The sequence below is a fragment of the Taeniopygia guttata genome, chromosome 1A (assembly GCF_048771995.1).
Source record: "Taeniopygia guttata chromosome 1A, bTaeGut7.mat, whole genome shotgun sequence".
Lineage (NCBI taxonomy): Eukaryota > Metazoa > Chordata > Aves > Passeriformes > Estrildidae > Taeniopygia > Taeniopygia guttata.
In genome coordinates, this window is record NC_133025.1 from 68,209,881 (window position 1) to 68,235,895 (window position 26,015).

The following is a 26,015-nucleotide window of genomic DNA, read 5'->3' on the forward strand; positions in this document are numbered from 1 at the left end:
GCGTATTTCAGAAATGTTCCTGAAGGTGCCAGGCCCTGTGACAGCTCCTGCTGCTACAGAGCCACATGAAAATGTTGACAGGGAGCTTTTTATAGGACTTTGCTCCTGCCAGAGTTCACTCCTTGGGTTGATGACTTTTCAGGACTACCTAAAAACAGAGGCCAGACAAAATGAAGGGAATAAAAAGTGGTTATATTTATTGAAGGGCCTTCAGTACCCTTAGGGCAGACAAAGCCCATGCAGGGGCTACACCCAAAAATGGACGACAGATCACAGGTTTTCATACTTTTATAAGTTTGGTCCATTTGCATATTGGGAGTTAATCTTCCAGTTACAGCTTCAATGAAGTAATGAAGTAATTTACCCCAAGTTTGCTTCCTGCCTCCAACTCACTTTTGTTTACATTTCTCAGGGCCTGAGACAGTGAGGTGTCTGTGATTCCCAGGCTTAGAGAGGAATTGTTGTGTCTGACCAAAATGGGAAGACAGGAGCTAACACTCCATATGGAGTTTAGAGTTATACATGAAAGAATTCCAGGATTACAAACATATGAAAAATATAAAAGCTAAAATCCTAAGGCATCAGGGTTCTGCCACTGAAAGATCCATGGCTGGTCCATTTCTTGTATCCATGATCTAATTCAGCAGTGGAGCAGGAACGCTGCAGAGCTGCACTGTCCCAGAGGTGTCAGCAAGCATTGGTGCTGCTGCAGCAGCAGAGCTCTCATCTCAGGGCCAGTCAGCTGCAGTGAAAGTCCCCATTTATCTTTACTCCCTTAGGCAGGCTGACTGCCATTTCCACTCCTCCTACTTCCTTCCTCTCCTTTGCTCTACAGCACACTGACTTAAGGGCCAGGCAGAGTTTTCTCTTGACATTTGGATTTGCATGTACTTGTCCCACCCCTGATCCCTGTGACATTTGTCTATCATTTCCCATTAGCAGAAGAAGGAAGAAACAAGACATAGCTGGAAGCTGCTGGCACAGCCACTGGTTCTCATGGTAGGAGGATTGACCCTTGACTCTCCCCTCCAAGTGTCCTCTGAACTATTTCAAATATGCTGTCCCCAAAGATCAGAAGGTACTGAAATATTCTTCGTATACAAAATAGAGTTGGAATCTTGGTCCTGTTGGAATCCTTGGCACACTTCCCAGAGACGTCAGTCAGGACTGGATTCCACCCTCACAGGCCAGAATCATCAATATGCACAATGAAAGTTCCATGGACATACTCTGCATGCCAGAAGCTGGTGTAATCTCAGATTTTGCCAATATAGACCACTTAATCCTCTTGTACCTTTATGCACACACATGCAAAGGCACAATTGCTTTTACTCTTGCAACCCTTACTTGTGGGAAATCAGGTTTTTTTACATGTACTATTACTCCTGAGGAAACACTTTGCTGTAGATACAAAGTGCAGTAAAAGCTTCATTGCCCTTACCAATGTTTAACCACAAGTGAGGATAACCCAGGTAATGATGATAAGGCAAAACACAAAAAAAAAAGAAGGGATTTTGTAGTCCACATTTATAAAAGTTCTTCATCCCCAAATGAGCTCTGACTTATGTTCACTTTTCCCTGAAATCAAATACTGGGAAGCAAGCTCATGGGATATCATTCACTAGTTAACTTTGCCTTTTATCTGCTTCTACCAGCAAAGATCTTAATTTTGCTAATTAATCAAAAGATTAATGCACTTCTTGCTCTGTTAAATGACAATGCCAATTTCCTACAGATTTCTATTAGGGAAAAAAAAAAAAAAGAGGATTGAAAATAGTATCACACAGGCGGAAGCAGCTACACAACCATGGAGAAGCTTCACCAATACATTTTCTGAATATATTTGTTTCCAAGCAGGTTTTATAAATGTTTTAGCACTCTATTTACACACTTTCTCTGTATCTCTCAGGTCTTGAATTAAAAGGCTAATGCAATGCCATTAAAAATAATGAAATGTTTGAGCAAATCTCAAGGTAAGGTTCCAACAGCAATATTCACTCAGCCAGGCTTCAGCCAGACTCCACATGTTTTCTGGAACGTATTTCAAAATACAAAATCATGATACATTAAGCTACATAGTCAGTCACGAAATAGTAGTAGAAAATAATATGAAGATACAATGTAGCCAGCTTACTGTGGCTTCAGTTTTGTGTTTTCAACCCTTTTTCTTTTTGTGCTAAAACATGCAGCTCTAGGATCCAACTCTGCCTAGTGCTGGACATTATCTCTAATGAGACTTGAGGGGGTCTCTGTTGCTTGCTCTACTGAGCCAACACCAAGCAACAATAATAGGTTTTAGATATCATCCCTACATTTTTAAAGAAAAAATAAATATGGCCAAAAAAAACCCAACACAACTAAAGTTTTTCGGCTTTCTGATGCTTAACTAGTTTTGCCCTAAGAGACACTGAGTGTTTTGAATCCAACCAGTTCCTTAGAAGAAATGAATTATATATTTCCAAGGTGTTGCCAGTTGCTTCTAAACTTCAACTCATCTTCCCTTCCAATATCTTTACACTTAGACCGAAACAACACATGTCACCATGACAGACACTTTGCAGCTGAAAGGCCAGTTATTCCACAGCAAAGCATCATGGAAATCTGTGGAATTCCACCTGGCATGGATCCAGCTGCAGAAATTTCTACTGGGCTTTCCCAGCTCACACTTCTGGTCATCTTTTGTTCAGATTGTTTCCTGACAAGTAGATCTATCAATTTCTCTCTAATGAGCAGCAATTCTGTGTCATTTTGGTTGAAAGTTGAAGCAGGAGGTAAGTCCTCTCTTCAAAGAGGTAAAGCAGAGCAGCAAAAACACAAAGCTTTTCAACATGACCATTCAAATAGGGTATCACAAAATAGATGCATGTCCCTCAAAGTCTACATCATACACCCCCACGGCTTTAATATGGGGTTTAATAGGCTGAGTTTAGCTGAAAAAAAGGAAGCACACAGCAATGTCACCAAATCAGAAGAGCAGTGATGCTTTGGTCTGGCTCAGAGTCAAATAAACAAGGCAGGTGAGACCTGACAGTTTCCTGTGTGCACACAGACATACATAACTGCTTTGTATTAATGTGACAAAAGAGAGTTACACTTGAGCACTGCATAAAGCAAATAAAATTTTTAATTGTTTCATTTATTTAGGAACAGTACCTCAGATATATGTGGTTCAGAGGCAAAAAAAAAAAAAAATCAAAGAAATAGGTGGGGGTAAAAAAATAATTTCTGTACTAAATGTTACATACTACCATTCCCTAAACCCTCTTCCACAAGTTTTCAAAACCCTATGGGCTCTCCCCCAGCCTCCCTTGTTGCCATGTAATTCTACCCAGCTCAGACTGAGACACAGAGCACACAGAGATGACTGCTCACGGTATAAGTTCTGGGCACCAAAGGCACATGAAGCCCCTTTTTCACAGCCACAGGGTCCAGTTGGATGTGTACAGAGAAGAATCAAACCAAAAAGTCCCAGATGATAATGCTTGCAAACTTGGAGCATTCTTATAATCCATACTCCAGATTAAAACAAACAAAACAAAACCCAAAAAAACCCACCCACACTAACCTGAAAATAATTTGCACCCTTAAGGAGAACAAAGGAAATAAAAGCCATATCTGAAAATCATAAATAACCAGCCAGATTTTTCAATGCTTACCTGAACCAAATAAAACCTTTACAACTTGTAAATACTGACAAGTGTCACTTCAGATCCTGTTAAAGGAGTCCCTTAAATATAAAAGACAGGTTGCTCTCTAGTTAATTTCTTTCTCCCTTGCTTTTCCACTACTGAAAGTAATTGAAAACAGAAGACATGCATCTTGGTGCAGCCTAACTTTTTAGGAACAGAAAGTGTAAATGTAATTATGTACATCACACTGCACATCAAGTTTGCTCTCAGTTGCACCCATCTACCTTCACATAAAGCCAATAAAAATCCAAAAGCATCAACACTTAGAGTCACATAAAATAAATTAACCTATTAGGTGATACCATTTGCAATTCACCCCTAATAAAATCTACATAAAGATAGCACCAGATTTCTTAGTCAGGGAGTGCTGCAGAAGACACAAATTCAAAATGTGCAAACTCATAATGTTACTTCAAAGAAAATTATGTCACAAACAACATTATAAAAAACACTGCCTAAAGCAAGGTGCTGTATAGGGAATGCACGTGATTTCAAAGTCTAAAGGATGTGCACATACTTCAAAGGGCACACTCGTGGAACAGATCTGAAATTTTACTATCTTTACTACTGCTTTAAGTCCATATTGGTTTTGTATTTATATTAAAAAGGAGACAGAAATATCTTTGGAGATGACTAAGCAGTTTCTTGATTTCTATTAAGTACCAAAAAGCAGCCTTGCCAATTTATCCATATTTAAGTTTCTACAACTTAATAAAAACTCACTTCCAAGAACTACATAGGTCTTCTTAAAGTATGTGCAGCAAGAACTCAGTGCTGTGCCAGCTGGCAGATTAAACAAGCCATTAAATAGGCTCCTACTGAATTTAAAGGATTGTTTTTCATCTTTCTCTTCTCCTCCACATCCAGATGTATTATTTTGGGGATATTTTCCAGTACCGGTAGAAAAAGTCAAAGAAACACCCTTGGCACATAATGGGTTTTTCCTCCAGTGTGGTCTCCTGCTGCACTTGGAATTTATTCCATTACTGTATGGCTTGCAATAGTCCCAAAATATCTCTGACTATGTGAAAAGATAGGGAAAATGTGTTTGAGGTAGGTATTGTTCTTCATTTGACAGCAGGGACAGTCTGGGGTGATGATTTCACTCGGACCATCGCTGTCCCAGTGCTCCATCCACAACCCACATCCTGCAGCCCCCTGTGCAGGAGAACAGTGCTGTTCCCTACACATTACAGCTGAGAAAGGCAGAGTCCACCAGGACTAAGGACAAGGCCACCAGCCTGTCCTTAGGCTGGCAGAGAAGCTCATTTCTCTGCAGTCCCTGCAGGACTTCAGTGATGAGAATTAAAACGGTGGTAAAACCTTAGGCCTTTGTGGAACAAAGATCTTCAGCATTTCATTTTTCCCTCAGAGGTTCAATCTTAAAGTTGTCTGATGTGGAAGAGGTTTTACAGTGAGTTTTGTGAGCTAGAGAGAAGTTTGATAAGAAGATCCATGTTTACCCCTGAAAGAATTTCCTACCAAGGTCGTTGACAGAGAAACCAAGAAAGAAAGAAGGATAAATAAGAGAAACCTGCAGCTGCCTATTCCAATGAGCACTTTGTTTGTCTTTCCTGATCAATAAGTAAACTTCTGAGTTTTGTAAGAATGTATAAAAAGCATACATGCTATAGTAAAAACGGGTTTGAAGCCTTCTGAAAATGGAGTGTTGCTTTGTATTGTGACCATCTCAACTATGACAATCTGAACTTCATGATCTAGCAGGATTCAGAGGATCAATGAGTCTAGAACAAACACAGATATTAAACTACCTCAGGTGTCATCTACAAAGGAAAAAAAAAAAAGCTAAATAACATTATTTCAGATAAAAACACCCATATTAAAGTTTTCTAGATAAAACATCCCAAAAGATCCAAGCTGCATCTGCTCCCTGAGGCCATTTTGGGCTGACTGGAACGACAGACAAATGAAGGAGTAGCAGTGGCTTCTGAAATGCCTGATAAATAATTTTACAGAAATTGAAATTTTCAGGCTTCTCTCAATATTTCAATTCCCAGGTAGTAAAAAGGAGCTCAGTCCCATAAACTGGCTACTGAACAAGAAAACCAAGAAGGGCTTAAAACCAAGTATAGGCACACAGGCAGGGGTGAGGCAGCCAGCACTGGAACTTGCCCATGGCTTGGAGCATCTCCACTCCCAGGGGAAGAAGCCATTCCAGGCAGGTCCCACAAAGGGAGTGAACCCCTTTGCTTCCAGCCAGACCCAGAGAACATCTTGGTCCATGCAATGACTTCAGAATTTGGCTCAAGCAGGGTGTGATTTGCCAGAATTGTTCTGGGGGTCACAATCATTCCATGCTCCCTTCTTGAGGGGTAGTTTAGTTACTAATTGCAAAAGCTGAAGTGTAAAAACCTGTGTTTTGCATGTATTCTTTGTTTCTAATCCCCAGTATCCGTAAGGGGACTCCCTCACTTGGCTAGCAGTCGGGATTCATTAGACCTTTTATGATGATTCTTTCTGTTGTGCAGATATATGATGAATCTCAGATGTTTAAATAGCATATAACAGTGCTCCATTGACCTTGCTGAGTACAGTTGGAGGGGAAAAAAGGTAATTTTCCTCAAAGAAATGTTAAAAATGTGTCTCCACTATAGCACAGATGCAGAGGATAAAGAAACTCCAGAGGGATTAAAATATTTTAGATTAATTTGGAAGAAGGCCACATTGTGTAAAGCCTGGTTAGTTTGGGCCTTTCCAATTCCATGCCGTATAAACAAACCCATTTAAACTGCATTTGTTAGAAGGAATGTTTTAGAAAAAAAAAAATCCCCCAAAGCAGTTGTAACTCAAATGACCTCCAGTTCTGTATTCTCTCCTTACTGCCTAAAGAACAAACATATGTACAATATATTCTAGCCAGAGTTTGTGCAGTTGCTGCATGATTCATACTGCTTGAAAATTAAATCATTTAAGTAAAGGGATTCTGGCTCCCTCAAGCAAGGTTTTAAAACTGAAGCAAGGTTGGTTTTGGAACCAGCTTCCATACTTTGAACAAGACCATTGCTTATAGATTTTTGCTTTGGGCTGGGTGGAAGAAATTAAAAGATGAAAGTAAATTGAAAGCAAGAGATGGAAAGAAAGAGAAAAAAAAAGGAGTGGGGGGAGAAGAAAAGAATCTGTAAGATCAATACAGATAGATAAAAATGAACCTAATGTTCAGCATGTCACTGACTGGCAGGAGCAAATCCTTAAATGCTTACTCATTTTCAAGGTCAAATTTTGCCCATTTTACTCATACAGAATAGAGTTTTTGCTCCCTCCAAAAGGAAAAATCAAATTCTAAATAACCATAACAAATAAAGATTTGCTGACCCTCACAAATTAATCAGGTTGAGACACAAATGAACATGAGGGTAGCAGTGCACCAGCCAGAAGGGTAACAAAACAAAACACACACACTTGAGTAATTTTGCATGATCAGCATCTTCAAAACAGTGGGAACTTAAAATAAAGGGATTTTCCTTATCAACAACCATAAATCCCAGAGTAACTCCACTTTAGGAATAACCTATCTGCCATGTGGATAAAGAGGCTCCTCCAGAAGCCCCAGGCCTCCTTGTGCTGTTGAAATGGAACCCAAGTACTTCACTGCAACCCAATCACTGCACATATTCCTCAACCCAGAGGATGGGAGGCAGCTGACACATCTGAGTACAAAATATTCTCTTCCCTCTCCTAAACACCCAAAAGAGCCAATATTTATTATTTTACCACTGAATACCAGCATCTTGGAGAGGAATATGGCAACTTGAAGTTCAGAACAATACAACTCAATAGTTTAGAACTCAAAATGAAGGAAAAAAAATTGTTTCCATTAAAAGAAATGCATTTTTCAGATAATAAAAGTATTAAATTCTGAAGTTTGAGGGCTAGCATCCCTTCTCATACATCCCGTTTTACATCCTGGGCATAAAACTCAACTGGGATGAGGGCTTCTGCAGCTATCATACATTTGATAGCACCTGTTTAAATTCTCCATGTCATTTTTCCTCTTGGCTGTTTCTCCACATTAGTGATTAACACATTTCTCTAGCATCTCACACACATTTTCACTTGGACTGCTTCTACAGCCAGCCCTGTGCTCCCATACTCAGCCTGCTTGCATGGATGGAAGGGATACATTAAGCTCTCCTTGGAGATTCTCCAGGTTTGCAAGGATATAACCATAAGGAGAAAGCTGGCTAAGGGGACTTTTACATCAACAAAAAAATCAAGACAGAATGTGGAACTCCTTGTGGTTGGGTTTTGTTCTTCAAATGTCATGTATGGACCTCTGTTTGTTGACATACCACTCTACACATTCATGAAAACAAGATGTTCTCTTGTCACTTAGACTATCATGGTAAGACATTTTAAATAAATACTTCACATAATTTCAGAAACAGATGTTAGTAAAATTGGATGTTTGCAATACAAATGGCCAAGCCCTATTTAGTAGTGCTTGGAATTTTCTGTTTTATGCTTCATATTATCACCAGCAATGCATGAAAACTCAACAGCTATTACATCCTCAAATTTTCTTTTGAAATTTATTTATCTTTAAAATTTACTCCAAGAAGTTTACAAGTAGAAGTGAATATTTTTCAACACACTCAACTCTGCCTTTTCACTCCCATGCCTGCTACAATTCTGCATACATGTATTTTTTATTTTCTGCATCTTCAGTAGGAGGTGAGTTTGTTTGCTCTACCATCTCTCATAGTGGCTAAGAAAGTGTGAAAGGTACTCAGCCTAAAATTTGCTTCTCTGGGCAGTTCTAGCCTCAGTGTTGCTCCTCGTAGTACTCCTGGTTAAGTATTTGTGTACTAATAACATAACTCCATTGTTACTATTGCCCCTTCCCTGACTGATTCAAATGGAGTATGTCTGGTACCTGGAGTAATAAATTTTGAAAACTTACTGGCTCTTAGTTCAGTGGTAGAAGTAAGATTAATTTGATTTCTTCATAAATCCCATTGTTTCAGTTTATTTACATACTACAGCCAACTTGTTGTGGCTGGAACTAGCCAGGGTTAGTGTGGTGTTAAAGTCAGAGATACAGCAGGGACACAGATGTACAGTGACATCTCAGTGCTCATTACTTTTTTTAGAGACTATGTAGATTTTTATGGAATAAATTGCCCTGAAAATTCTGGTAAGAAAAAAAAAAAAAAAAAAAAAAAAAAAGAGAGAGCAATAATAAAAATAACTAATTCAATTAAATTTTACATTGAGATTTGTAGAATTTCCTCAGGTTTTGCCATTCAGGATTTTCTTTGTACTTGTAAGGAAAACAGCACTTAGATTATCCTCACTTTTAACACAAGGGAAAAACATGACAGAGATTTGTGTCTCAGTGATAAAACTAGCAAAAATAGAACACTTATGATAACCCTGACTTTGAAAAACATCAGTAAAAGCCCCCCGAGCTCCATGAACATGTTGCAGACTGCACATGTCACATAACTACAGACTACGATTTTTTTGCCTGAGGCTCCCACATTTAACAAAGGGAAACACTGCTTTCAACAAAAGATGCTATTCTAGTTATGTGCCCTTTTACCCTGTCAGAGAAACAGCTGGTATCATAAAGTCACAGCTAATTTGTATCATATCTGCACTAACAGTCAGATTTAGTTTGTATCAAACTTTCAAAGTTGGACTTAATGCCAGTTGATGGATGACAGCTTTTCTTGCCTCCCCTCTTCTTGAAACATATTAAAACATTGCCTCCCACATAAAAAAGCCCTCCCAATATTCAAAATACAGAGTCTTTAACATGTTCACATAACCAAAATACATGCTAAATATGAATCATTAAAACGAGCAAATTTTAAAAATCCTAAAGAAGGGTGAGAATTTTATACCAGCAGTCATGAAGGTCAGTGACAAATAAATAATGCTTTAAGACATACATGTGGGTACCAAGTGTAAAGGAAAGGAATTTTCTCCTAAAAAGAAGTGCAGAAAAAAACCTCTGCCTCAGGTAATCTCTTGGAAGTTTGGGGTATCTGTTCTCCAGATTACAGTCTGCCTGCAGTGACTATAAGGGTTTTTTCAAGGTCAGCACTCAACAATTTAGGGAAGACCAATTTCACTTATTCTTTTAGGGAACCTGTTTCTCATTTAAGCTATTAAATGTCATCTACTTTCATTTTAAGACCCCTGTAGCAGAATGCCTTAACTGTGTAAAGGGACTCTAGTGAAAGTGAGAGTCAGGCCAAAGACTTAACAGCTCCAAACCCACAGCACTCATATGAGAAAAAGTTGCAAAAAAAAAATTAAAAAAAAAAAAAAAAAAAAAATCAGGCTCTTGTTGGAAAACAGGCATGGGGAACTTCCAGAGACTGGGAGTTCAAGCTCAGTTCATATCAACATCTAACAATGATGGTGTGCTTCTGAGGCTACCCCGCCACAACACCTGAGAATACAACATGAGTTGCAGACAAGATATTCTTTCAAAATTTCAGCTATTTCTCACTTCCACATCATATAGAAATGTTGGGCCAAGGTTCTTGCCTATCATGATCTGAAAGCATCACCAAACTGCAGGCAAGGAAAGTCTGTGTAATGCTGCACAGTGTAATTATTATCAGAGTTCTGAACAATTGACCCCATTTATCAGAGAGAGATTGGTCTGCTCTGTGAAGTTCCACACACCAAGCCAACAATGGCCCTGGGAAGTTCAAAGCAGCAGCAACAGAAATGCAATTTTAAAGTGACAGGAGAGCATGTTGTGAGGAAGCTGAAAAAGAACATTTGTGAATGAAGACTGAAGAACCCCAGCTTCCAACCTATCTTTCCCTCAGCACATGAAGGGCAAGATTGCACAGAGGACAAAGACACAACTTCTCCTCTGCCCAAGCTGTGCTTGTCACTGCTCCCTGATGGACTCCCTGCCAGTGAGCAGAGCCAAAGGGCAGCATGTTCCTGCCACCTCCTCTCCAGTGAGCTGGATCTGCCCCCTACCTACTGAGAAGATGCAAATAACCAACTCCACTCCCTTCACTTCGAACACAGCAGTGATCCTGCCCTTACATATGATCTTTCTGCTTGTTCAGAATTCTTTTAATATTTTTTTTTCAAATATTCTTAAACCTCTGTCTGACAAGACATGGTTTATCAGAAGCAGATTTCTCTTCAGCTACCCAGTGTGTCCATTTTACAATTCCTAGGTGCTCTAATTTGTGGAAAATAAAAAAAAGTTCTTCTTCCAATACTTGGGATGAGTCACAGCAGGTTTACTTGTTTGGGTTCACCCTTAAATGAGGAATAACTTTCTATATCTAAATGATGCTCTGGCTTTGTTTACAGCCACTCCAAACACCTCCTCAGTGACCCAGCACAACACAAAACCCACCAGGCTCTCATCTCTCACAAAACAGCTTTCCCCCAAAAGTGCCCCAGCTGTATTCAGAGATCACTTGATGTCCCAGAAGTTACAGGGAACTTGGACAAGATTGAGTTCTGCCCCTCCTTTTCCAAGTAGCAGAGAGGATGGATGAGAGAAGGAAGACCCTATGTCCATCTAACTTTACCTCATAAAGCCATAGAAAATATCTTCAGAGACTCTACAAAAATGCTTTTCTCCTAAATGATTATTTAGGAGGAAAGCTGACCAAACCCATTCTTACACAATGTTTCCTAATGGCAAACATCTTTCAACAAAACAAACATTTCCAAAAGAAAATGAAAAACAATCATCCCTATCCAGTGACTCTGAACCTTAACCTTTGAGGGTAGCACATATTCTTGAAAGTAATTCATATAAGCATGCCTTCCAAAATCAGGTTTGAATATATTCAAGAACTAATAGAAGACTTAAAAGGAACTGTCCTGATAATACTAAACTGTTACTGACCTTCATTTTCAGATAAAGAGATGTGTCTCATTTCCATTACAGAGACAATGCTGGGGTTTTTGTTTCCAAATTAGTGTACTGGTCCACAACATTTGCTTTAATGATTTTCTAAATGGCCTATTCCATGTGTTTTCCTTCACATCCCCTAAAACCCAACCCACCCTGTTCAGCCAGCTTTGCCATGTGAAAGTGGAGGTTAAGTATGGAAAATCTGATCAGATTTTGCCCTTACTTCTTTGTGACAGAATTCTTTTGTCACCGTGACAAGTGCTGGGCAAGCACCAGAGGGACTTCAGCATGAGAGGGGTGACATTTACCCTGCATCCAACACTTAGAGAAGATTACCGAGTCCCTGGGGGATGGATTTTCAGATGCAATTTATGAAACAAAAGAAGGAACCAGCCCCAGCTTAGCCTCAGTTTTGAGGGATTGAAGTGCCTTTTTCAACACCAGTCTACAGATACAACTCCAACTGCTGAGGTATCAGAAACACTCTGGAGGACAGTCACTGCTCTCTTTGAATATCCAATCCTTAGCACAGGGAAAAAGGACTTACATTTATGACCTCATTTGCTTTTGGACAGTATGGCCTTCTTTGCCTGGATTCATATTTTTAAGGAACTGAAATACCTCATAAACACACTACTTGTGGAAGCACGTGAGAACTTAAAGCTAGACATCTCATGGGGAGAAATGTTCCATGGGAAATTTCTGAACATTTTGGCTGGTTCTGAATCAAAAAGAAATCCTAATTTTGAAACATCAGCGTTTCCTACAACTGGAAATACCAGATTGCATCTGGCTTCAGTTTTAAACACTCCCCACGCCGAAGGCTCGAAAGTAATGCAGAACTGCAAAACAACAACCGGGGCAGAGAACAGCCTGCAACAATTATCAGCCCATTCTGCACTTGCACAAACCTTCTCAGAAGTGTAGACAAAGTTAAATTTGCTTTCCCAAGGATGATGACAAAACCAGCTGAAATGAGCCCAGACCCAGCAATCCTGATGGGAAGGGAAGGCTGCTGAAGATGAAAGGCAATGCAAGCAGTGTCCAGCCTTCTGCTCTGCGTGTCTCCCCCTCCAGACTGTTCTTGCCAAAAATAGAGGGACAGAGGTACAGAGGAGGCCCAGGCACTGGTCCCTCACCAGTGACAAGCAGCTTATTGTACTCTGAATTGACTGAAGATGATGATATTTAAGGGGCAATATTTCTGACCCATCATTCTGCTGTCACAAGCACTGCTTAAACTTAGAGCCAGTCCACAGTTTGTCTCCAGTCTGGAATTTCCGTATATTGAAGGGCTAAAGTTTACACACATTATAAACACTTCCTTTAAATGGTGTGTGAGCCCTCACTTGTTCTGGCAGTGAAAGAACAATGTTTGTAAAAAAAAAATGTCTACGTGTTCCATGTTGTAAATAGTCAGTAAACACATTTACATGGTGTCTTACATACTTTTCAGAGCCTGCTTGCTCTAAAAAGAAGACACAACAGGATAGCAGCACTCCAGCATATGATCATAACACGAGTAAATATGATTTAAGACTCCCACTGCATTAAAAAACTTGCTAAAATCCAGTGAGGAAACACAACTTTTAAAAGAACGGCCATACACTGACAAGATGGTAACTGTGAAACACAATGACTTTTGAGTTGAAGGTAAAATTCCACGTGAAATGCTTTAAATCTACTATCAATTCTGAACAAAGTAATCACTGGTGTCAGTGACACCAGAGGGACAGGAGCCAAGGGTCTGCTGCAGGGTTCTCCACTGATTGTCAGAGGAATTTGGATCAACCTCCAAAGAAAAAAAAAAAACACATGCAAGAAAAAAAAAGCCTCAAATAAACCCCCCAGCTTCTGAATACCACAGGAAAGAAAGTCTGAGGTAACTTCTTTGATCATACTCACAGGAAGGCAATCAGAGGAAATATTCTGAGCTTTTCAGTAACAAACCAGCTGCTTGATGAATCAAAATGACGACTCCAGAAAAACGAGGTGATTTCTACACAAAAATAAAAGATAAAGAACTTTATTTAGCAAAGGCATAATTACTCTGCATTCTTCATTTTTCTTTGGTAAAGTCTTCTTTAATGACACTCCTAGAAAGCTGGGGTTTTTTTAGGTATGGAATAAAACTTTAAAAGTTTTAAGATACCAACAAAACTCACTGTCAAGAGCACTAGAAGTTAGAATTTGACAAAGGAGATTCTCATTTCACAAGATTTCTTAACCAAGTCAGTCACTAAAACATCTTTATGTCTGATACACACTCTTGTTGTTAGAACAAGATGAAACATACTGTCTGACCAGCAGTGAATTTTCACAGCACAGCCAGGTTTCCAGCACACCCCCCTAAGGAGTAGGATATTCCCTACAGTATAAAAAAATGTTCAAAAAAGTACTCTGCAAAAGCAGATAAACAGTAAGATAACAGTCTGTAGATTATATGAAACTATTCCATTTAATCCAACTTAAAAGTCAGTAGTACAAACTGGGAAGAAAAGAGTTCATAGCAATGAATTTCTACAGGCAGACTGAATTATTTTTTCAGAAGTAAAGGTACAGGAGGTAAAATAAAAAAACAAAAAAAAACCAACTGAGATCATTATACAAACAGTAATCAACTCTAACTGAGCCAATAACACTCAAAACTTCTTGGAGTCTGAGGAAGAGCCCTCTGAGAATATTAGGTGGTTCCCTAAAAGGGTTGCCATGCATTGGAATAGGCTTCCCACCCTGAACAATTTCTGGGGGACCTGGTAGAAACCCACAACGGACCAGGAAATGGAGTAAGAAGAAGCTGCAGTGAACTGGGGCGTTTTTCCCCAAAGAAAGGTTCTGCATTCAGCTTCCTCTTTGGTAGTGTACAGACACACCAGAGTAAAAACAAAAACTTCAAGCTTTCTTCAGAGAGCCTCTAGTGGTCTGATCTCTTTAGATCCAAGGACCTTCATGTTGAACATCTGCTGCCAACAGAGGAAATAGATTATTTAAAAATCAACCTATTTTCAGTTATTTTAAGATAATAGCGTGAGGTTGGTACCTGCATTCATTTCGGGCTATTCCCTGGAAACTCAGATTTTTGAGGATCCAATACAAATTATTATGCTGTAATTTCAACAACAGTTTTACAGTTTGGTCTCTAGGTTTTAAGACACCTGTCACTGATTCACATTATTGAAAATACTGGGGTGGCCAAAGGCAGGAATGTGATCCAATGTATTAGGAGTTTCAATACTAGATTCAAGAGATCTCAACCCCAGTTTTATGCTGAGCATTACTGCTGCACATATCACATAAGAAAAAAGAACAATATAAGAAAACAACCCTGGTTATCAGGGTATGAAAAGAACAACCAAGAACTCTAAATCATCTTCTTCCTTTCCCTGCTTACACCTGCTAACAGCAAGAGCAGACCAGGCCCTATTAGTCCAGAGCTTCAACTCATGAATAACAAGGCCCTTCTGGGTCACTGAATTAATTCCAACTTTTCCACTAAATTGAAAATCTTACTTTGCTCATTTCTGTTGCTTAGTGTGCCCCATTTGATTCTCAGCAGGAATAACTTCAAGACATTCAGATCATGCTTTTGGAGGGTCCTGGGTCCAAAAGCCCTTTTCTACTTCAGACCATTTGTTCTCTTTCACTCTCATCAAGATTTCTGAAATGGAGACAATCCCCATAAATATTTTCATTTTCTTTCCCACAGTCATGAAGACCTTTTCTGCTGCTCTCCTTGTATTTGCTCTGTTCTAAACCAACATTTTTCTGAATCAAGTTCAACATAACTTGTGATATCAATAAAATTACTGAAGTATTCTCTCACAGTGTTTGCCTTCCAAAAGAGCTTCTATCTCACCACAATTCCATTGTAAGTTTACTATGAAGGGTTACGAACAATTTAACAAACAGGTAATTTCCATCCAACTTAAGCGTGAAGGAAGTTCAGGCCCAGGTCAAAAAACAGACTCCATAAATCCAAACCCTCCAATCCAACAAACAACCCTCAGGTTTGGACACACTTTGGGCTGTAATCTTCAGTGGTAAAATTGGCACCATTTTTACTGATTCTTCAATCCTTCAAATTCCCCTGACCATAAACTTTGGGTTCATGTTCTGCTCTTATTTGTGCAACGGCATTAACAGCATCCCAAACCTTGGCACACACCCAGCACTGCATATTCAACACTCAACTTCCAGCTAACATGGGCACTAGATTCCTAGATAACACAGGACAGTAGCCATTAAATACAGTTTTAGTAACTGAAATGCTTTTATTGTAAGTTCTTAAAAATGCTTGATCAGAAGTACTTGTGGCTTAAGAAGCTCAGGAGTTGCTGCTCTCTTGATTATGGAAACTGGAGAAAACCAATGACATCCAAGGCCATTCAGCAGCTAACCTGTGACATTTAAATGTGGGTTGGGGAAGGCTATTAAAAATATATGTATACACACACAAAGAAAAGCATGGTTTCACTCCCCTCTGCTCTGGTAATGAATCTGGTTCCATTACACGTGGTAGTTTTGAATTCAAATAAAGTTATGGGGCCCAGTTATCAAATTCTGTGTTGCAGGTATTCCATTTTATCCAAGAGATCCCAGCAGTGATCAATATCAGATGTTTAGAGTAGAACACAGGGACAGGGAAAGTATATAATGGAGCTTCCCACAAATACTCTACAGCAGCTTGTGACTTGCAGAATGCCTGAGTCAAAGGTGGAATCCATATATTTACTGATCTCCATGGCAGCCTTTTTCCATTAGGTTCAGCAGCTGCCAACACTGAAAAAAATCCTGTGACAGCGTCCTCACTCACCTAGTGCACAGTTAGCTCTGGCATGCACACAAAGTATTCAGCATTGCATCCCATACAACAAAGCAATCCCAAACCTGACAGCAAGGTGGTTAAAAAGCTGTCTTGGTAATAGCACACCTGGGTTTCAGTCCCACTTCCATATGTAACTACTTAGGAAAATGAAATTACATCAGTATGAAAGAGTGGGAATGTAAAGAATAGGTGAAAGCTGCATTTGAGCATTCTTTGTGACAATGGAGGTAACCCAGTCTGCCTACTGCACTCTGAGTTAGCAACTTGTTAGATAAATTTTACATCCTCTAGTATGTGAAAATAGCAAATATTTCACAGAATCACTGAACAGTTCAGGTTAGATGACACCTCTGCAGATCACCTAGTCCAATTCCCTGCTCCAAGCAGGCTGCCCCAGCACCATGTCCAGTCAGGGTTTGAGTATTTCCAAGGATGGAGACACCACAGCCTCTCTTGGAAATCTGTTCCAGTGTTGATCTCTCCAGTAATAAAGTTCTTCCCTACATCAAAATGGATTTTTTTTTCATTTCAATTTCTGTCCTTTTCCTCCTGTCATTTAAGAAGACTCTGGTTTGGTTGTTTTTATTGTATCTGTTCCCATGCTGACAAGGTCACAGCGTGTGACATCCATAGAGTGGCTGTTAAGCTTGACTCTCACCCCACTTACAGCTAGGAATTTTTATCCATAGATTTCAATATTGGCTGATGTGCAAATTATTTCTTTTTCCTCAAGTCATGAAAATGACACCAGGAAACTACCTTTTTTTAAAAAATAGTCTAGGTGAAGTATTTCTTTGAATACCCACTTCTTCCAGACCTACTTTTCTCCTTTTGATTTTTGTTGTCACTGTTGTCATGTAATTTATTTACGTGGGAAGATATTACAGAGGGAGCAATTAAAACTTTTCCTTGGACATGCTATGTGCAAGGAAAAGGCTTTTCAATACAGGATTTGGCAAACCAGTGTTGCCAGCAGCAGAGGGGGCAAGAAGCCTCAAACTCATCCCTCACTAGGATACCCAAGGAATTTGTCTTCTAGCATGACCTGGAAAGGGGAGGTGTATTCACACTGCTCACCCAGACACTTGCACACAACATATCAGTACAAAACAACAGTTCAAAAGAAATAAAAACACCTCACGCAGCAATATGCTTGAGTTACATTTAAAAACTATAGTCAAATCCCACTGGCTTCAGGCTAAACACACTTTTGCATGCTCTGCTGAACACAGTTTGCTGTGCTTGAGCTCCACCTCCCAGAGGGGTGCAGCCATCTCCTGGGGGGAAAGTTTTGTGAAGGAGAAAGAACTTCCCCTTCCATTCTGCCACACCGCTAAGATCCTCTTAATGAGAAATTCATCTGACCGCCAAAGTTTCAGAAAATGACAAATTTCCCCTCCACCATCGTAAAATGCCAATTATCCTTACACTGATTTGAGTAGCAGGATGCCCTGGTATTTTGGAGGAAAGTCACTCCTCTTACATTCACAATGATACTCTCTCAGCAAAAGTGAACATCTTTCAGATACAATGACTGCCCTACATGCAGGGTTTCATTCTGCACATCCTGGCATGGAACAGGAAAGAAAGCCAAGTGCTTCCTGAGGTTAAACACAACCAAAAGGAGGACTAGGTACAGCTCATACTGAGTGAAGGTAGATTGTGAGATCTGTGCATGGTAATTCCTGAAAGTAAAGGCTAACAAATAAGCAAAGTATGTGTGCATCTGAGCAGATGTGGGCTGGAACAGCATCCTTGGCCATGCAAATATAGCACTTGCTTCCTTCTTTGGCCACATTTGTGCTACTAAGCAGAAACCATTTGCTAACCACACAGCAGTGGCATTTGCATTAGCAGAAAACCAGACTGCTCGTCTCTTCCTGCTTTGCTCAGCACTTACTGACCACAGGAATAAATAAACAGAGGGCTGTGCTCCCCAGCTGCTCCACGCAGGCTCTGCTGCTCTCCCAGGACACCAGTGACAGCAGGAACAGGCTAGGCCTGTTCCAGAGGAGCCCTTTGTCTGTTGGAACTCAAAATGTCCCTCAGACAATTTTGGAGGTTCCAGGTCCAGGTCAGAAGCATTTGAGACCCTGTCACGCAGCTGGAAACAGCTGTGATTTTGGGTTTGAACCATTGAATGATTTACCAACCTTGCAGGAAGAACAAGAAGTCACAAAAGTTTAGATATTATAGTAGAAGTAGTTATAAAGTAGAAGGAAGAATTTTTTAGTATTGTACAAGGGGGTTTTAACACCTGTACAGGGGTTTTTTTTTGTTCTGTACATGGGGGTCAGAGGGTTTAAGATGGAGGAATGTAGGCCAGTCCTGTTCCTCCTCTTTCTTCTTCCTTGCCTCCATGTTCTGGATGATGTTGGCACTTATGGATTGGTTTAGAGTAGAAAAGCACCATTTAATATAGGTAGTAGGTATTGGGGAAAAACTGTAAACATGTAACATATAATGTACCATATAAAAGATAGCAGCAACCAGAGGTGGGGGAAGAGAAAAAGAAGACACCAGTCAGAGAGGATGTCAGGGGTGTGTGGGCCTCTGCCTGAGCTGCTGAGCAAACCACAGCAGCCTGAGAAGACAATCTTTTGGATAACTTGCAATAAACTGCCTTAAGACCGAACAACAAGAGACTGCTGAGCCTTTTTTTGGAAGCACGGGTTGGAGGAGAAGTTTTTCCACCACATGGAACCCCTGAACCAGGCCTGGGTTCCGTCATTTGTCCTCACGTAAACTTCGCTTGCCAGCAGAGGAGCGACACGCACAGCAAGGAAAAGGCAGCTGAAAGGGAGTTTTCCCCTCTCAAACAGTGTGTTTGCAAGAGCAAACATCTTAAAATTTAAAAGCCAAAGCTGGTGATGGTGATATCCCTGGTTTTAATCTGGAAATTGAACATAAGCTCCCCTACATCACTGGCAGTGGATGCAGGCATGTCTGCTACAGAACGTGCTTCTGAGGGGAACTATTTACTGCTAATAAAAAGTCCCAAATTCCTTGCAAATTCGCTGTCCCTTTCAGAAAAGGGTTCCAGAGAGCTTAGAGCTCTAATCCAAGTTGTTAATAATCCATAAAAAGAGTACTGCATAATAATTCAAAAAATAGTCTCTTCCAACACACAGTAAATGGAAACTGCCTGCTTTAAGCATATTTTGACAGCTGCTAGCATCATTCAACATTTCAAATAAAAGAATCTGCTCAATAAAAAACAAAGTAAGCTAAAAAATTTGAAACAACAAAAAAGTCTCCTGTGAAAGCTCTGATTTTCTCCTCTTCTTTGTCATCTTCAGCTATTGAATGGAAACACACTAGTGGGATGTGTGTTGGAAGAGAGGGAGCTGCAGGGAAAATTCTATGAGCTGTATCCTTTTCAGGGAAGTTTAATTAATGGCATTTCTGAGAAGAATTTTGATTGACAGGATTAGTGCCAGCACTCAAAGTTTCTATTTGTGGATCCTGGAGCTCACAGCTCCCATAAAAATAAAAGAGTTCAGAAAAGAGCTTTGTGCAAATGAAGGCATTCCCTCAGCAGGGAAGGTTCATGTGAACCTCTTCTATGGCTTCCCTTCACATGGGTTTTTCTGTGGAGACAGGATAGCAGAAAGTCCCTGGAGAACACCCTCTCCATGAGGCAAAAGGTTTGATTCCATTTTCTAGGTCAGTCCTTGGGGAAGGTTTCTAAAAGGAGCCAAAATCAAGCCCCAAGAATGAGTGTTCCCAAATTTTGTGGAGGGAAACATTTGGTTCCACTTTCTTTTCTTTTGGATTTATTTTAGCTTTTAGTACAGACTAACTTTTACTTTCGAAATTCCTACCTCCTTCCTGCTAAGACAATCTAGTATTTTCCTAGCAACACTCAGCTCAAAAGATTTCAATTCTCTATCACCTATAAAGACTTGGGACAAATGATTCAGTTGACCACAAGCATTGTGTTTTATTTGATTATTGTCAAATCTTTAAGTACTATCTGAAATAAACCATCTTTACAAGGGATAATGCATTACATGCCAAAACAAGAAATTGGAAATGAGCCAATGCTGCTCCATTGCAAAAACAAGGGAAGGATTCCAGTTCCCACAGGAAGCACACACTAGTTTGCTGAACCATCCTCCAGAAACATTGAAATGGAAGAGAAAAAGGAAAAATTTGATTATTTTCACTTTCTACATCCTTTCTCTACCACCTTCCTCACAGGGTAATCTAGTTCAAATGCACTTATTCTACCCCAGAAGTTTTCATGCATCTTATTTGCATCACATCTTGATGGTTTTGCCCCATTTTTTCCTCTGCTCTTCTCCTGCTTTCCCTCAGCTGTACTCTTCTCCAGCTTTTTTGCTCACTCCCATTCCCATTTTTGCTATACCAAATTTAAACCAATGTCTTGGCCCAAAATGCTCTTCCTCCTATTCCTTATTGTTATTGTCCTGGTATCTCCTACCTCTGATACTATCAGTTTTGGGGGTTGTTCCCATAATCCTCCAATCTCTCCCTTTTTGTGCCTTAAAAATTCTTAGATAACATAATTTCTTCAAATTATAAGCATTCCTATGCATTTGGGCTTGAAAATTTAAAAAAAAAAAAAAAAATCCAAAAAACTTTAAGTGGCTTTATTAGGTATGGAAAGCTTGCAAATCAGGCATCACAAAGAATGTCCCAGTAGTCACATTATTGGTGATTAATACATATATCTTCTTCCACAGGCTGTTTCCAGTGACCCAACAAACCACTGCTTTTATTGCAGCTACTGTCTGGGAACAGCTGAAGGTTTGATGCTTTCAGCTCCCACTGCTGCTGGCAGTGTTTAATAGAGATGACTGGTATACAACCCTTTGTTTTCAGATCCACTTATTCTATCCCAGAAGTTTTCATACATCTTATTTGCACCACATCTTAATGGTTTTGCCCCATTTTTTTCCTCTGCTCATCTCCTGCTTTCCCTCAACTCTACTGTTCTCCAGCTTATTTGCTCAATCCTGTTCCCATTCTTGCTATACCAAACCTTTAAGGTTACAGCATAGCTATCCCAACTTTAATTAGCTCAAAAATGCCTGCAGAAAGGAGCAGATACACCTGAATACTCAAGGGCATCTAGATGTCTACACAAATAATGAAATTTTAGTCTGCTCAGGAAAGCAGACTGATTGTTACAGATGGGCACCATCAGCTCCACTCCATAAGTAACCAGCTTTGTCACCAGGTGCTGAAAAATGGATCAGCACCCTGACTTCTTCCTGTTCTGCCCCATGGGTGGAGGAAATGAAGTTGCAGGAGAAAACATGGCAAGCATTGTCTGTTTGCTAACTTTTCACTCCATGTGCAAACACAAGACCTGGCAGTTTGCAATCCATCATCTGGAGGGAAACCACCAAGGCTGCTTGTCAGCCTTCAAACACCGCCCGTGTGCTCTGTGATACCTGAGCTTTGCCAAACCCACTCCATTTATTTTAATGAACTACAACTCATAACTTCAAAATGTAGTTTTGAATCTCTCCTCATATAAACAGCAAGGAATGTGCACATGGAAAATAAGTTATCCTGGTCACACCTATAACTTTTCCAAAAGGAAGGGCATGCTCAAGTACTGTAGATGAGAATCAAGATGACTGAGTCCCAGCTACTTGTTTAGACTGTTAGTCTTGCTTTCAGTGGTAGGAAATATTACATAAAATCCATGTAACACATACAAGCTAAGTGCAAATGATGAAAGAAATCAGCAAGGGAAAAGAGGCCAGAGAGCTGTTGTGATGGAAGAATAGCAGCTGGGAAAACTGAAGTCAACCCAGCTATGTTATTTTTTAATTAAAAATAAACATAGCCTTTGTTGCCAAGGGATTGGTTAGCATTCCATTAAAAAAAAAAAAGGAATTTTGTTTTACTTCATTCTCATTCCCCTCCTAACCTCCCTGCCCACCCCTTCCCCCCCAAAAAAAGTATTTATAGATTTTGCAAAAAGAACATGGTCAAACAATTTAGCTCAGTCTGAAGCACTACACAGAACCACCTATTTTTAAGGCATTCTCTTTCTCTTACACCAATGGCTCTTTTATTAAAAATAGTCAGACTACCATTTTAATTTTGTTAATTATTTGGTCTTCTGCTGCTGAGGTCCGTGCTAGTTGTACAAGTATGCATGACTAAAGTGCACATGTGTGAAGGGTAAAATCCCTGTTTGGACAGCACTTTTAATGAAGGTTTCAGCAGAGCCATGTTAATCCTTCCAAGTTCAGCCTTGCTTCTCTTCGACACTAAAGCAGCTTTTGCTCACATCTGGTTAGGGGTTTGTACTAATTTTTATGAAATTTCTTTGTGTCAAGATCAGTGAAGGTCTTACATTTTTTCCTTGCAGTCCTCACTTCACAAACAGGAGTGTGGAGTCATTTAGCACAGAAAAACCAAAGCATCCAAAGACTCAGTTCAGGATTTTCACACATTCCAAGGACTCAAAGGTTAACTATTTTTAAAGGCTGATGACCTCATTAGCCTCTTTACCCAAAGCTTTTCATTCATTCATCTTACATATTTCTTGTGTGCTTTTATTATGCCTGACCTCAGAGAAGGCTTCTGCTACCAAGCTCTTCTCTACACAGCTTCCACATCACATTTCAAAATCTTGTCGGGCGTAACCAACTCCTATTTTCTCATTCACCATCCACTTTGCTAGTTAGACATTTTATTTAAGATGTTTTGGGCCATTACTCAAATTAAATACGCATCCAGAGGCACTTGCAATTGTTCTGATAAAATACGTAGGAGCTGATGGGGCAAACCTCCCCAAACCAGATCAATGAAATTAATGTTTTCTGTAGAAATATCCATCTTCAGTTGAGCAAATACATCAGTTCTAAGTGAATCAAAGATCTAGCCAATAATCAGGCACTAAACTAAGTGGTGAGAAAGAAGAATTAAGATGAAGTAAAAATATCTGCATGTACATCCTGCATCTCAGTTACATACCATCATGTCATCAACCTAAAGAGTGTTCAGGAGTGGGATGGTTTCCTGCCTTGGCTATCTGGAATCACCCCAGCTTACATTAAAAGAAAAAGGGAAAATAATTATTTAATTATTCATTCAGCGCAGAGCAACTGTAAAGAGTCATGACCAGTAGCAGCATAGAACAGGATGGCAAATGCACCCACATTTTCACAAGGGAAAGACCCAATATTCACCCCCAGCTGCACAGAGTGACATTTCAACCTTCAATCTTGCAAGGAGATCTGAAAATAGCTTAGACTGGAAGTCTGTCTCTTTCTGCTTTTCTATTTAACACGCTCCTTCCATGCATCCTGATCAATTTTCAGAAAGATTTTGAATTCATGCATATTTAAAGACAGAAATACTTTTTCACCCAGCTCTGGTCAGTATATGCTGACTCACATCCAGATTCCTCCAGTATTTGAATCTTCCATAGACTCCAGAGAAAATTTGTGGTTGACCACAGAGCAAAAGCTTAGCTAACTAAATACCATAATGCATATTATTTGCCATGCAACAGTAAACACAGGAGAAAGAGGATACGAGGTTACAAAACATTTTACTTTATGCTTTGCATATTTTTTGGAATAGGGAAGATAACCACATTAGGCAAAGCAATGCATTTGTTTTGTCTCAAGGACACTGGTTCACAAATAAATGTTACTGCAACTAGTCAGAGTTCAAGTCATTGTTGCCCAAACTATAAAAAAAGAAAGAAAAAAGGAAAAAGACAAGGCCTTTGGAAATCAAATGTTATTCCTCCCAACAAAATATAAATAACTCAACAGTTTAGTGACCAGCAGCACACAACAGAATGAATTCTGGGTATCCAAGCATCAGAGCATGACACTGAAACATTTTATGAACATTAACTCTTATGTGGCAACACAAAATTGGACTAGAAAATAAGAGAAACTCAGTAAGACAAATAACTTGGCACTGGCAGACCCTACCCATGCTAAGCTTCAGCCTCCTTGAGTTTTACACCAATTTCCCTGCAAGAATAGATTTTAATTGAATTAAACATGATTGGAGGGATGGTTTTATCTTTCAGATGGTCACTTGCTGTCAAAGTCTAAGGGTAACATGAACATGGAGAAGTCATAGAGGCTTCTCAGTTAAACTTTCTTTTCCAGATAGGGTGACTCTGACTACCAAATTAGAAACTTCTTAATTCCTCCTACTGAGGAAAATTCTATTATCCTTCTCACAGCATTTTTTGCTTTTCTTCAAGATCTGCAATAGCTTAGTCTAAAAACCAAACTCAAGTAAAGCTTTGGGAGGTTCCTTCCATTCCCTCTCATACAGGAGGGAGGGTACAATGACAAATTCTGTGTAGGACAGGGAAACGAAAATAAACCCCAAAAGCACAAGGGGAAGACAGAATATCCTCTCTAGAGAGAAGGAGTTGCAATAAATTAAGAAATGCCATCAGTCTTTTCATTCAGAAGACCAGTCACAGCAGCAAGGATAACAGTGATTTTGCTGTTTTAAAATGCTGGGAGACTTCTCTCACCATGTAACAGCACTATTTTTTTTACATCTCAGACCAAGCAGCTAAAGCCACTGAAAATGCAAGCATGTATCAAAATGGGCATAACATTCAAGTCCATCCACATGTCCCATCTCCATCTGGCAAACACAAAATGCAATGCTATTTACAGCCCTTTGCTATTTCTTTGTTTCTCATGGGAAACTAGTTGATGTTGTCTACTGCCAGCTCTCATTGTTAGCAACACTCCTAGATAATTAATTTTATGTCTTGATGCCATTTGTCCAAAGCAACCTTTCTATAAGGGTCACATTAGATTGACAAACAGCAAAAGTATCATACAGACATCACAACTCATTCAGCAAGTAGAATTCAAGAAGACTGATGCTTAAATTTTATGCATTTCTTATTTAAAAACAGAACTCTTGTCAGGCAAAAAGGGATTTCCTTGATCTTTAAGTTGTCGAAATATACAAAACTAAACCATAGCTTCCCACTCCACTAATTTCTGCTATCCCACAATATACAAAACACGGTTTAAAGCACATTTCTATTTGAATACACTCTTCCTTTCCCAGCCCTGTAGAAAATCTGTGAATGAAGCAGAAACGCTGTGGGTGCCAAGTTAACACTTCTCCCAGCTGAGAGCAGAATAATTTTATCTGGAATGACAGAGCCCTGCTCCATCAAAACTGCCACATTGACAATGACATGAAGGTTTAGGTTCATTTATTTAGTGTGAGTTACAGAGAAGATCTCAGGTCTTTACAACCCTCAATGCTTTTAAATTTATTAGGCCTCACTACCTATCACAGCTTACATCTCCTTTATGAAAACTTAAAATTACATTACTACCTGTAGACCACTGAAATAAAAGATGACAGGAGGAATAGCTGTAGAAACAAACCTGCACTGGGCTTGAGATAAAAACACACCCAGAACACACAACACAAGGACAAAAGAGAACCTGGAAAATTAAAGCAATGGAAAGAATACGTTAAAAACAAAGAGAAGCAGTGATACCCAGTCATCAAAACAGGTGAAAAAGATGGGCAGAACTATTGGCACAAAGGGAATGAGGCAGATTCAGCAATACACTTGGATAAATCCATTACACCAAGGCCCAAAGCAGCTCTTACATCACCTCCAGCTGTT

At 39.6% G+C, this 26,015-nt stretch overlaps 1 protein-coding gene across 13 annotated transcripts in view; it reads right to left on the minus strand.

Annotated features, from left to right (window-relative positions):
• CALD1 (caldesmon 1) overlaps nucleotides 1-26,015 on the minus strand; it is a 176,451-nt gene that overhangs the window by 94,135 nt on the left and 56,301 nt on the right. For 10 of the 13 annotated variants that reach the window (XR_005979056.2, XR_005979057.2, XM_030263589.4 and 7 more), the window contains one exon: nucleotides 13,465-13,558. The exons of the other annotated variants lie outside the window; for them this stretch is intronic. The gene's annotated coding sequence lies outside the window, so the exon portion shown is untranslated. The remainder of the gene's footprint in view (nucleotides 1-13,464; nucleotides 13,559-26,015) is intronic. 13 annotated transcript variants of the gene reach the window in all.